The sequence below is a fragment of the Bufo bufo genome, chromosome 4 (genome assembly GCF_905171765.1).
Source record: "Bufo bufo chromosome 4, aBufBuf1.1, whole genome shotgun sequence".
Classification (NCBI taxonomy): Eukaryota; Metazoa; Chordata; class Amphibia; order Anura; family Bufonidae; genus Bufo; species Bufo bufo.
The window spans coordinates 41,799,139-41,814,569 of record NC_053392.1 but is presented as its reverse complement, the minus strand read 5'-3'; the positions used below and the strand labels follow the sequence as shown (position 1 = coordinate 41,814,569).

The 15,431-nt window shown below is 43.8% G+C and overlaps 1 protein-coding gene across 3 annotated transcripts in view; it reads right to left on the bottom strand.

The window, feature by feature from the left end:
* LOC120997169 overlaps nucleotides 1–15,431 on the bottom strand; it is a 62,216-nt gene that overhangs the window by 43,662 nt on the left and 3,123 nt on the right. The gene's annotated exons all lie outside the window — the stretch shown is intronic.

The window sequence follows — 15,431 nt, the reverse complement described above, 5'->3', positions numbered from 1 at the left end:
CCAGAGTTTTTAGGGATTATTGGATAGTGAAGAGATGAGAGAGGTGAAGTAGGTCTGTTTGTCGAGATGGAGACAGCAGAGTTATAGGTCCTTAGTATAAATGTATATTGAAGGAAGTCTTGAGGTGAACAAGTTTTTTTTACCCTAGATATTCAGCACACCTGGGGTATCACGGTGAAGCGAGTTTGAGGTGTAAGCCAGGGTGATTTTGTCTCTGTTTGGAGGTTCTGGGTATAGAAGGCTCTGCTTCATCCAGGCTTGTGACATTGTAGTGTTTTGTAGCCAGTTTTGGACAGGAGAGGGTGGAGATTGGGGACAGCAATGACTGTAGAGAGTCTGTAAGTTTCTTAGTGTCAATGGCAGGTAGATTTCTGAATGTGTGACTAGTAGGAGTGTGCTGAGATGGATGAGGACTGGTGACAGTGAAGGAAAGAAGGTTGTGGTCAGAGAGCGGGAGAAGAGCGTTAATGAAGTCAGAAACCAAGCAGAGCCAGTAGAAGACCAGGTCCAATGTACTGCCATCTTTATGTGTCTGAGAGTTACATCTCTAATTCCGGTAATTATATCTCTAAATCTGGTAATCTCATGTTGGTGACAGACTCCAAAAGACCGGGGGTCATCTTTCACTTCTCCAGTCACAAGACAAGCAAATATTAGCAGGTCAGAGACACCAAACTTGGACCCCAGTCCCACCATGCTCCTCCAGGTGTGGCCCATCCCTACAGTCCCAGACAATGTGACAGTAGATATGATCTGCGCTCAGATTTCGACAGATATGGGGTCGCCAGTTCGACCACCACAAAGCTGTCACATTTTCCAGCTTCTTCTCTAATCTGACCTCAGGATAACATCCTGGAAAGAATGTCTCAGAAACATTATATTAAGCTCCCCTATAAATTCCTGCTGGGGTCTGAGGGTCACAGCGCGTTACAGTGGGGGAAATAATTATTTGACCCCTCACTGATTTTGTAAGTTTGTCCAATGACAAAGAAATGAAAAGTCTCAGAACAGTATCATTTCAATGGTAGGTTTATTGTAACAGTGGCAGATAGCACATCAAAAGGAAAATCGAAAAAATAACTTTAAATAAAAGATAGCAACTGATTTGCATTTCATTGAGTGAAATAAGTATTTGAACCCTCTAACAAAAAAAGACTTAATACTTGGTGGAAAAACCCTTGTTTGCAAGCACAGAGGTCAAACGTTTCTTGTAATTGATGACCAAGTTTGCGCACATTTTAGGAGGAATGTTGGTCCACTCCTCTTTGCAGATCATCTCTAAATCCCTAAGGTTTCGAGGCTGTCTCTGTGCAACTCTGAGCTTGAGCTCCCTCCATAGGTTTTCGATTGGATTAAGGTCCGGAGACTGACTAGGCCACTCCATGACCTTAATGTGCTTCTTCTTGAGCCACTCCTTTGTTGCCTTTGCTGTATGTTTTGGGTCATTGTCGTGCTGGAACACCCATCCACGACCCATTTTCAGTTTCCTGGCAGAGGGAAGGAGGTTGTCGCTCAGGATTTCACGATACATGGCTCCGTCCATTTTCCCGTTTATGCGAATAAGTTGTCCTGTGCCCTTAGCAGAAAAACACCCCCAAAGCAAAATGTTTCCACCCCCATGCTTGACGGTGGGGACGGTGTTTTGGGGGTCATAGGCAGCATTTTTCTTCCTCCAAACACAGCGAGTTGAGTTAATGCCAAAGAGCTCTATTTTGGTCTCATCAGACCACAGCACCTTCTCCCAGTCACTCTCTGAATCATTCAGGTGTTCATTGGCAAACTTCAGACGGGCCTGCACATGTGCCTTCCTGAGCAGGGGGACCTTGCGAGCCCTGCAGGATTTTAATCCATTGCGGTGTAATGTGTTTCCAATGGTTTTCTTGGTGACTGTGGTCCCTGCTAATTTGAGGTCATTAACTAACTCCTCCCGTGTAGTTCTAGGATGCTTTTTCACCTTTCTCAGAACCATTGACACCCCACGAGGTGAGATCTTGCGTGGAGCCCCAGAGCGAGGTCGATTGATGGTCATTTTGTGCTCCTTCCATTTTCGAACAATCGCACCAACAGTTGTCACCTTCTCTCCCAGCTTCTTGCTAATGGTTTTGTAGCCCATTCCAGCCTTGTGCAGGTCTACAATTTTGTCTCTGACATCCTTGGACAGCTCTTTGGTCTTTCCCATGTTGGAGAGTTTGGAGTCTGCTTGATTGATTGATTCTGTGGACAGGTGTCTTTTATACAGGTGACTAGTTAAGACAGGTGTCCTTAATGAGGGTGACTAATTGAGTAGAAGTGTCTAACCACTCTGTGGGAGCCAGAACTCTTAATGGTTGGTAGGGGTTCAAATACTTATTTCACTCAATGAAATGCAAATCAGTTGCTATCTTTTATTTAAAGTTATTTTTTCGATTTTCCTTTTGATGTGCTATCTGCCACTGTTACAATAAACCTACCATTGAAATGATACTGTTCTGAGACTTTTCATTTCTTTGTCATTGGACAAACTTACAAAATCAGTGAGGGGTCAAATAATTATTTCCCCCACTGTATATCGCCCGTCTAATAACCTTTACCAGTATATCTCTGTATCACTCCAAGGAAAGTCCATATATCTGCAGGAGGATTCATCTCATTCATCATCTCAAGTTTTTCATCTGACTTATTATGTCGTTTATTCATTTAGTCTGACTGATTTATAGCTTTGTTATGTACCAATTATATAGTGATATATATGAGATAGATAACATATACTGTAGGTAGATAGAAATGAGATTAGATAGATAGATAGATAGATAGATAGATAGATAGATAGATAGATAGATAAAAGATGAATGATAGATAGATAGATAGATAGATAGTAGACAGATAGATAGATAATAGAGAGATAGATAGATAATAGATGATAGATAGATAGATAATAGATAGATAGATAGATAGATAGATAGATAGATATTTGTCATGCTATTCTTCCTGGTGCATGAATAGAATGCCAGAATTCAAGTGAAGACTGACACGAATACAAATAAGTAAATATGTTAAAGGCAGATAACAGAGCATTATGTTCTACTTTTCAGTGAAGATGTATGTCCTATTCAGGGTCTGTAAGCTCTTGGGGTGGAATGTGACTTATTTGAAGGTCATTCTTTTGACCTTGAGGTTGTCCCACCCCACATCAGCATTGATGACAAACCAAAATAATCTGTGTTTCCTCTTAGATCTCATTGTTTTTCTTCCTGGTGTGAAGTTGTTCTCATGGTTAGTTTTCCTTATATGTCTGGGAAGTTGTCCTCGGCTCTTGTGTCCCAGGGTTCATATAATTACTGCACCTCCAGGACCTATCTTACTTTATCATTAGCTCCTTTACTGACCTGGACCACCAAGGATTTTACCATAAACTTCTTTACTATTAACCCCCTTACTGCCCTGAATAACTAAGTACTTTACCATCAGCTCCCTTGCTGACCTAGACCACCAAAGACTATACAATTAAGTCCAGTACTGACCTAGAGCTCCTATCATTAGTCCCCTTACTGACCTAGACCACCAATGACTTTGCTATTAACTTTCTTGCACTGTATGATGTTATTTGGATCTGTCATACACAAATCCTCATAACAGTGTCATTCACCGATCCCCATAACAGTGTGTCATCCACGGATCCCCCATAACAGTGTCATCCACAGCAGTGGCGTTGCAAGGGGGGTACGGACCACACCGTGTGACACCATTGATGGGGGTGACACCAGCAGGGCCGATTTACGAATCATTTGTATTGCCTCAGGAGAGGGAAAGATGTGTCTGGGATTCGAACCCACGACCTTCTGTATCAGAGGCAAAGCACTGCGATGCAGCCTCTTCCTGTGTCCCGCCCTGTATGTCCATATATGGAGTCAGGCTGTATTTCAGAAAAGCTTCTGCTGGGATTCAAACCCACAACCTTCTGTATCAGAGGCAATGCATTTAACCTCAAGACCATAAGAACAGCCTTGCTACTGATTGAAAAATTATAGCTATACATCTATACACATGACAGCTGCCCTAACACACCCAGCACTACTATATCTCTATATGACAGCTGTCCCAGCATACTCAGCTCTGCTATATCTCTATGAATGATAGCTGCCCCAGCACACCCAGCTCTGCTACATATGATACACATGACAGCTGCACCAGCACACTCAGCTCTACTATATCTCTATATATGACAGCTGCTCCAGCTGTCATGTGTATTAGTTGTAGCAGTGCTGGGTGTGTTTGGGCAGCTGTCAGGTGTATAGATGTAGCAGAGCTGGGTTTGCTGGAGCAGCTGACATATATAGAGATATAGTAGAGCTGAGTGTGCTGATGCAGCTGTCATGTGTATAGATGTAGCAGAGCTGGGTGTGTTTGGGCAGCTGTCATGTGTATAGATGTAGCAGAGCTGGGTTTGTTGGAGCAGCTGTCATATATAGAGATATAGTAGAGCTGAGTGTGCAGCTGTCATGTGTATAGATGTAGCAGAGCTGGGTTTGCTGGAGCAGCTGTCATATATAGAGATATAGTAGAGCTGAGTGTGAAGCTGTCATGTGTATAAGATGTAGCAGAGCTGGGTGTGCTGGGGCAGCTATCATTTATAGAGATATAGCAAAGCTGAGTGTGCTGGGACAGCTGTCATATAGAGATATAGCAGTGCTGGATGTGTTAGGGCAACTGTCATATGTATAGATGTACACTTAGCCAGCTAAGTCTCACATTTTTTCAGTCAGTAGCAAGGCACCTCTTATGGTCTTGAGGTTAAATGCTTTACCTCTGATACAGAGGGTTGTGGGTTTGAATCCCAGCAGAAGCTTTTCTGAAATACACAAGCACTAACTCCCTATATGGACATACAGGGCGGGACACAGGAAGAGGCTGCATTGCATCGCTGACATGGAGGTAAGTAGAAATGTTTTTTTTTTTTTTTTTTTAATACCCGACTGTTACTGCCATGGGGGGAGCAGGAGGCACTTGATTCTGGCACATGGGGGGAGGGGGGTTGGCACCTGATACTGGCACATGGGGGGGGGGAGATGGCATGGCACTATGATACTGACACATGGGGGGGGGGGGGAGAGAGGCACTTGATACTGGCACTTTTGGGGGGGTGGATGGAATGGCACTATGATACTGGGACATGGGGGGGGAGGCACTTGATACTGGCACTTTTGGGGGGGGAGATGGCATGGCACTAGGATACTGGGACATGTGGGGGGGAGGAGAGAGGCACTTCATACTGGCACATTGGGGGGTAGATGGCACTATGATACTGGGACATGTGGGGGGGGGGAGAGAGGCACTTCATACTGGCACATTGGGGGGTAGATGGCAGTATGATACTGGGACATGTGGGGGGGAGGAGAGAGGCACTTCATACTGGCACATTGGGGGGTAGATGGCAGTATGATACTGGGACATGTGGGGGGGAGGAGAGAGGCATTTCATACTGGCACATTGGGGGGTAGATGGCACTATGATACTGGGACATGTGGGGGGGAGGAGAGAGGCACTTCATACTGGCACATTGGGGGGATGGGAGATGGCACTAGGATACTGGGACATGTGGGGGGGAGGAGAGAGGCATTTGATACTGGCACATGATGGGGGGGCATCTATGGGGACACTAGGCCGGCAGCCTATCAGAGGCCGGACACTGAGGGGCATCTACAGGGGCATCTACAGGGGCACTATATATGGGGCATTTTATACTGGTACATTATGGGGGGCACTAGCAGGAAGGGGGAGAGGAGCACTATGGGGGAATTCACTGGGGGGGCACTATATAGGGGTATTTTATACTGGGACATTATGGGGGGCACTAGCAGGAAGGGGGGAGAGGAGCACTATGGAGGCATTTACTGGGGGCACTATATAGGGGTATTTTATACTGGGACATTATGGGGGCGCTATGAGGGACATTAGCTCAACTGGGGGCATTACAAGGGGGTATTTTTTGCACTGTCACATTAAAAGGAGAATTATTTCTACTAGGGGGGGAGGGGGCATTATGGTGGGCTTTATTACTCCCCCATGGTATGACCCCCTAGTAGCAGCACCAGCCTCTCCCTGCTCTGCTATCCCTCTGCCCTTTCTCCAAATCCTTATTATGAAATCTTTCTCATTAGGATAAAACACATCAGCTCCGCCGAGCCCCCGGCCAAAGTAGTGGCGTCCGAGATCCCCAAGGGCCAAGCCAAGTAACTGTAAGTTTTTATGTGAAATATGTTTATGTTATACACATATAGCCTACACTGTGCCCCACAATATACAGTATACCGCTACACTGTGCCACACAATATACAGTATACCTCTACACTGTGCCACACAATATACAGTATACCTCTACACTGTGCCACACAATACACAGTATACCTCTACAGTGTGCCACACAATATACAGTATACCGCTACAGTGTGCCACACAATATACAGTATACCTCTACACTGTGCCACACAATACACAGTATACCGCTACACTGTGCCACACAATATACAGTATATCTCTACACTGTGCCCCGCAATATACAGTATACCTCTACACTGTTCCACACAATATACAGTATACCTCTACACTGTGCCACACAATATACAGTACACCGCTACACTGTGCCACACAATATACAGTATACCGCTACACTGTGCCACACAATATACAGTATACCTCTACACTGTGCCACACAATATACAGTACACCGCTACACTGTGCCACACAATATATAGTATACCTCTACACTGTACCACACAATATACAGTATACCTCTACACTGTGCCACACAATACACAGTATACCTCTACACTGTGCCACACAATATACAGTATACCTCTACACTGTGCCACACAATACACAGTATACCTATACACTGTGCCACGCAATATACAGTATACCTCTACACTGTGCCCCGCAATATACAGTATACCTCTACACTGTACCACACGATATACAGTATACCTCTACACTGTGCCACACAATATACAGTATACCTCTACACTGTGCCACACAATATACAGTATACCGCTACACTGTGCCCCACAATATACAGTATACCTCTACACTGTGCCCCACAATATACAGTATACCTCTACACTGTGCCCCACAATATACAGTATACCTCTACACTGTGCCCAACAATATACAGTATACCTCTACACTGTGCCACACAATATACAGTATACCTCTACACTGTGCCACACAATATACAGTATACCTCTACACTGTGCCACACAATATACAGTATACCTCTACACTGTGCCACACAATATACAGTACACCGCTACACTGTGCCACACAATATATAGTATACCTCTACACTGTACCACACAATATACAGTATACCTCTACACTGTGCCACACAATACACAGTATACCTCTACACTGTGCCACACAATATACAGTATACCTCTACACTGTGCCACACAATACACAGTATACCTCTACACTGTGCCACGCAATATACAGTATACCTCTACACTGTGCCCCGCAATATACAGTATACCTCTACACTGTACCACACGATATACAGTATACCTCTACACTGTGCCACACAATATACAGTATACCTCTACACTGTGCCACACAATATACAGTATACCGCTACACTGTGCCCCACAATATACAGTATACCTCTACACTGTGCCCCACAATATACAGTATACCTCTACACTGTGCCCAACAATATACAGTATACCTCTACACTGTGCCACACAATATACAGTATACCTCTACACTGTGCCACACAATATACAGTATACCTCTACACTGTGCCACACAATATACAGTATACCTCTACACTGTGCCACACAATATACAGTATACCTCTACACTGTGTCACACTACATACAGTATACCTCTACACTGTGCCACACAATATACAGTATACCTCTACACTGTGCCACACAATATACAGTATACCTCTACACTGTGCCCCACAATATACAGTATACCTCTACACTGTGCCACACAATATACAGCATACCTCTATACTGTGTGCCACACAATATACAGTATACCTCTACACTGTGTCACACTACATACAGTATACCTCTATACTGTGCCACACAATATACAGTATACCTCTACACTGTGTCACACTACATACAGTATACCTCTACACTGTGCCACACAATATACAGTATACCTCTACACTGTGCCACACAATATACAGTATACCTCTACACTGTGCCACACAATATACAGTATACCTCTACACTGTGCCACACAATATACAGTATACCTCTACACTGTGCCACACAATATACAGTATACCTCTACACTGTGCCACACAATATACAGTATACCTCTACACTGTGCCACACAATATACAGTATACCTCTACACTGTGCCACACAATATACAGTATACCTCTACACTGTGCCACACAATATACAGTATACTCTACACTGTGCCACACAATATACAGTATACCTCTACACTGTGCCCCACAATATACAGTATACCTCTACACTGTGCCACACAATATACAGTATACCTCTACACTGTGCCACACAATATACAGTATACCTCTACACTGTGCCACACAATATACAGTATACCTCTACACTGTGCCCCACAATATACAGTATACCTCTACACTGTGCCACACAATATACAGTATACCTCTACACTGTGCCACACAATATACAGTATACCTCTACACTGTGTCACACTACATACAGTATACCTCTACACTGTGCCCCACAATATACAGTATACCTCTACACTGTGCCACACAATATACAGTATACCGCTACACTGTGCCACACAATATACAGTATACCTCTACACTGTGCCACACAATATACAGTATACCTCTACACTGTGCCCCACCATATACAGTATACCGCTACACTGTGCTCCACAATATACAGTATACCGCTACACTGTGCCACACAATATACAGTATACCTCTACACTGTGCCACACAATATACAGTATACCTCTACACTGTGCCACACTACATACAGTATAACGCTACAGTGTGCCACACAATATACAGTATACTCTACACTGTGCCACACAATATACAGTATACCTCTACACTGTGTCACACTACATACAGTATACCGCTACAGTGTGCCACACAATGTACAGTATACCTGTACACTGTGCCACACTACATACAGTATACCGCTACAGTGTGCCACACAATATACAGTATACTTCTACACTGTGCCACACAATATACAGTATACCGCTACACTGTGCCACACAATATACAGTATACCTCTACACTGTGCCCCACAATATACAGTATACCGCTACACTGTGCCACACTACATACAGTATACCTCTACACTGTGCCCCACAATATACAGTATACCTCTACACTGTGCCCCACAATATACAGTATACCTCTACACTGTGCCACACAATATACAGTATACCTCTACACTGTGCCACACAATATACAGTATACCTCTACACTGTGCCACACAATATACAGTATACCGCTACACTGTGCCACACTACATACAGTATACCTCTACACTGTGCCCCACAATATACAGTATACCTCTACACTGTGCCCCACAATATACAGTATACCTCTACACTGTGCCACACAATATACAGTATACCTCTACACTGCCACACAATATACAGTATACCTCTACACTGTGCCACACAATATACAGTATACCTCTACACTGTACCACACGATATACAGTATACCTCTACACTGTGCCACACAATATACAGTATACCTCTACACTGTGCCACACAATATACAGTATACCTCTACACTGTGCCACACAATATACAGTATACCTCTACACTGTGCCACACAATATACAGTATACCTCTACACTGTGCCACACAATATACAGTATACCTCTACACTGTACCACACGATATACAGTATACCTCTACACTGTGCCCCACGATATACAGTATACCTCTACACTGTGCCACACAATATACAGTATAACTCTACACTGTGCCCCACAATATACAGTATACCTCTACACTGTGCCACACAATATACAGTATACCTCTACACTGTGCCACACAATATACAGTATAACTCTACACTGTGCCCCACAATATACAGTATACCTCTACACTGTGCCCCACAATATACAGTATACCTCTACACTGTGCCCCACAATATACAGTATACCTCTACACTGTGCCACACAATATACAGTATACCTCTACACTGTGCCCCGCAATTTACAGTATACCTCTACACTGTGCCACACAATATACAGTATAACTCTACACTGTGCCCCACAATATACAGTATACCTCTACACTGTGCCACACAATATACAGTATACCTCTACACTGTGCCACACAATATACAGTATACCTCTACACTGTGCCCCACAATATACAGTATACCTATACACTGTGCCACACAATATACAGTATACCTCTACACTGTGCCACACAATATACAGTATACCTCTACACTGTGCCACACAATATACAGTATACCGCTACACTGTTCCACACAATATACAGTATACCTCTACACTGTGCCCCACAATATACAGTATACCTCTACACTGTGCCCAACAATATACAGTATACCTCTACACTGTGCCACACAATATACAGTATACCTCTACACTGTGCCACACAATATACAGTATACCGCTACACTGTGCCACACAATATACAGTATACCTCTACACTGTGCCACACAATATACAGTATACCTCTACACTGTGCCACACAATATACAGTATACCTCTACACTGTGCCACACAATATACAGTATACCTCTACACTGTGCCACACAATATACAGCATACCTCTACACTGTGCCCCACCATATACAGTATACCGCTACACTGTGCTCCACAATATACAGTATACCGCTACACTGTGCCACACAATATACAGTATACCTCTACACTGTGCCACACAATATACAGTATACCTCTACACTGTGCCCCACCATATACAGTATACCGCTACACTGTGCTCCACAATATACAGTATACCGCTACACTGTGCCACACAATATACAGTATACCTCTACACTGTGCCCCACAATATACAGTATACCTCTACACTGTGCCACACTACATACAGTATACCGCTACACTGTGCTCCACAATATACAGTATACCGCTACACTGTGGAGTCTGTTCTATAAGCACCATTGTTTTGTGGTGGCGGACAGAAAATAATCTGGAAGTGCCCCTACCGAGTCCAGGCTCTGACTGCTAGGGGGGGTCTGCTGAGCTAACGGATCCCCCCTATGGCAGTAGCACCACCATAGCCCCCATATATGGCTAAAAAATTTGCTTCGGGGAGGGGGGGGGAAGGGGTGACACCATTTTCTACCGCACCGGGTGACACCAGCCCGAGCAACGCCACTGATCCACAGATCCCCCATAAGAGTGTCATCCACAGATCCCCCATAACAGTGTCATCCACAGATCCCCCATAACAGTGTCATCCACAGATCCCCCATAACAGTGTCATCCACAGATCCCCTCCATAACAGTGTCATCCACAGATCCTCCATAACAGTGTCATCCACAGATCCCCCATAACAGTGTCATCCACAGATCCCCCATAACAGTGTCATCCACAGATCCCCCATAACAGTGTCATCCACAGATCCTCCATAACAGTGTGTCATCCACAGATCCTCCATAACAGTGTGTCCTCTACAGATCCCCCCATAACAGTGTGTCATCCACAGATCCCCCCATAACAGTGTGTCATCCACAGATCCCCCCATAACAGTGTCATCCACAGACTTTGCAGTGGAACTTCTTTATAAACATGAGGTTGCCACAGGTCACATAAGCAGACACTGTATTATGAATAGCTCATAGTAGTTGAGGGCCCTGTTACAGAGTATACATAGGGGCCCAGATGCTTTGTCTTTCCTCCATTAGTTCTGCCAGTAGTGAGTCTGAGGAATGTTCTGTAATCCAGTCCGTCCTGTTATTTGGTATGTATTACTGGTCTATCCAGGGGGATACGTGCTATGCTTACCATGTGAAACTTACAGAGGAACAGTCAACATTTTCAATATCTGTTCCTCTATGCCCTCACACAAACAACTCTGCTACACTGTGCACTCACTTAACTCTGCTACACTGTGCACTCACATAACTCTGCTACACTGTGCACTCACTTAACACTGCTACACTGTGCACTCACATAACTCTGCTACACTGTGCACTCACATAACTCTGCTACACTGTGCACTCACTTAACACTGCTACACTGTGCACTCACATAACTCTGCTACACTGTGCACTCACATAACTCTGCTACACTGTGCATCCACATAACTCTGCTACACTGTGCACTCACATAACTCTTCTACACTGTGCACTCACATAACTCTGCTACACTGTGCATCCACATAACTCTGCTACACTGTGCACTCACATAACTCTGCTACACTGTGCATCCACATAACTCTGCTACACTGTGCACTCACATAACTCTGCTACACTGTGCACTCACATAACCCTGCTACACTGTGCACTCACATAACTCTGCTACACTGTGCATCCACATAACTCTGCTACACTGTGCACTCACATAACTCTGCTACACTGTGCACTCACATAACTCTGCTACACTGTGCATCCACATAACTCTGCTACACTGTGCATTCACATAACTCTGCTACACTGTGCATCCACATAACTCTGCTACACTGTGCACTCACATAACTCTGCTACACTGTGCATTCACATAACTCTGCTACACTGTGCATTCACATAACTCTGCTACACTGTGCACTCACTTAACTCTGTTACACTGTGCACTCACATAACTCTGCTACACTGTGCACTCACATAACTCTGCTACACTGTGCACTCACATAACTCTGCTACACTGTGCATCCACATAACTCTGCTACACTGTGCACTCACATAACTCTGCTACACTGTGCACTCACATAACCCTGCTACACTGTGCACTCACATAACTCTGCTACACTGTGCATCCACATAACTCTGCTACACTGTGCACTCACATAACTCTGCTACACTGTGCACTCACATAACTCTGCTACACTGTGCATCCACATAACTCTGCTACACTGTGCATTCACATAACTCTGCTACACTGTGCACCCACATAAATAACGCTACTATACCACTCCAGAAAATGTCCCCATAAGATGAGTCAATGTAATCATTGTAGGATCTCTTTACTCAATCTCTGCTTTCTGTCAGTGAATGGCTGAAAACATGTACTGAACTAATACTTACTTAGGCCACTTTCACACTGCAAGCTGCGATTTTGTGTCCGGTCATAAAAACGGGGAAAAAAAACGCATCCGGCACTGAAAACAATATATGTCAATGGTGACAGATCCGTTTTTTTTCCGTTTTGATTTCACACAACTGCATCCTAACGGAACGGATGCTTCCTGATGTGCAAAATCAAAACGGATGCGTTTAATTCCGGTATTGAGATCCTCTGCCCGACCGCAATACTGGAATTAACAACGCAAGTGTGAACGTAGCCTTAATACTGAATATTTCCCCACGGCTGAGGGTTTGCTACAATTGTATCCAGTCTAGACACCCCTGAGCAGCACAGGCCTCCCTCCTGTCCAAATAGTTTGCTACAATGTATCGATCTAGTGTGGAGACGGTTTACCTCACTGTCTGGACCGGATACAATTGTTGCAAACCGTCAGCTGTGGGAAATATACAGTCCAACACTGATATTTCTATTCACTGACAGAACACAGAGGTCTTAAAAATACTATAGGGTTTAAGTAAAATATATTAGAAAGTTGCATAACTTTTCGTTGTAAGATAATTAAAGGGCTTTTCTGACCTGTCCTCAGTACAGGCATCGCTATCAGATTGGTGGGGGGCGGCGTCTCGCCGATCAGCACTTGTCTGCTTAGCGGTATTGTATCTTAAATAGGAGGCATCCTACACGCCATTATTTGGTGTCTATTTGAGGCAGCGCCTCAGGGGAGAATAAACCCATAGTAAGACATAATGGGGGTCATTTATTATCAGATCGACGCCATTTTTTGGCGTATATCTGTTGCACATTCCATCGCAAAGAGGATTTGCAGATGAATATGCAACTTTTCCGCGCTTTTGAATGTTTGCATACCGCCATACAGTGTAGATGCCCTAAAACAGTCATGTTTATGGTTTTCGGTGCACTAGGGGCCAGACCGTGTCCATTTGGTGCACCTGACTTCCCCTACGTCATTGCTACCAGCTATTCAATCTCAGGGACTGTCAATCAATTAAGGGGGAGGGAAATACTGGGTGGCGTTGTGGCGCCACAATGGTGCACCCAATGGACCGGCCCCGCCCAATGTGCACCAAAACCTTTTTTTTTTTTTGCATAAAAAAAAAAAGAAGCATTTCTCAGGATTAGTGGATTGGATTTTCACAAGAATGGTACGGCTATGTTTTGGGGGCACATACCCCGCGTGGCGGTATGCTTACTTTGAAACCGGTTTTTGAGGTGACAGACTCCCTTGCATAAAACAATCGCAGGACTGTTTGTTTGTTTTTTCAAAAAAATTAAGAAAAGTTAATTGATAAGTTACATGGAGTTATTAAAAATTCTGATTCGTCCCACAAAAAATAAAATACTGTCCTACGGCATGATGTGTTACACTGGTACAAAAGTAGTAAAGCATAAAAAAAAAGTATACATACATGGCATCGCTGTGATCGTGCCGACCCATAGACTAAAAGTACCGCACAATGAACGGCACAACATTAATAAGTTCGAAAAATAAACGTAGTTCCAGCACTTCCATTTCGTTGTGTTGCCTTCTTCTTTATTATGGTGACCAATTTACAACGTGTAGAAAAATCCAAACACTGTAACACCAGTTAACGCGTTTCGGACAAATAGATTACTCCTATCGAATGTACTGAATGCAATTTATTATATGCGGAAATACGGACACACGGAAACAGAATGCACAAAGAGTACTTTCCGTTTTTATTGCGGACCCATTGAAATGAATGGTTCCGTATACAGTCCGCAAAAAAAACAAAAAACGGAACGGACACAGAAAGAAAATACGTTCGTGTGCATGAGCCCTTAAGCATTTTTATCAGTTATGACTAAGGACAGTTTGTCCGAAACGCGTTAACTGGTGTTGGAGTGTTTGGATTTTTCTACAAGTTGTAAGTTGGTCACCATAATAAAGAAGAAGGCAACTTGTGACGGAACTACGGTTATTTTTCCTATGGTCTTTCCTGACTTGCTCCGTGCACTGGGGGTTAATGATTATTACCAGGTGAGCTGGAATTCAACTATAATAAACATTCGTTAATTAATAACTTATATTTACCCCCAAAAAATAGCGCCTTTCAGAACTGCACGTCCTCCCGCACAAAACAAGCCCTCATACGGCTACGTGAAGAGAAAAATTAAAAAATCTATGGGTCTAAGAATGCGGCCGTGCAAAAACAAAAAAATTCCTGTGGCCTTGACACCACTAG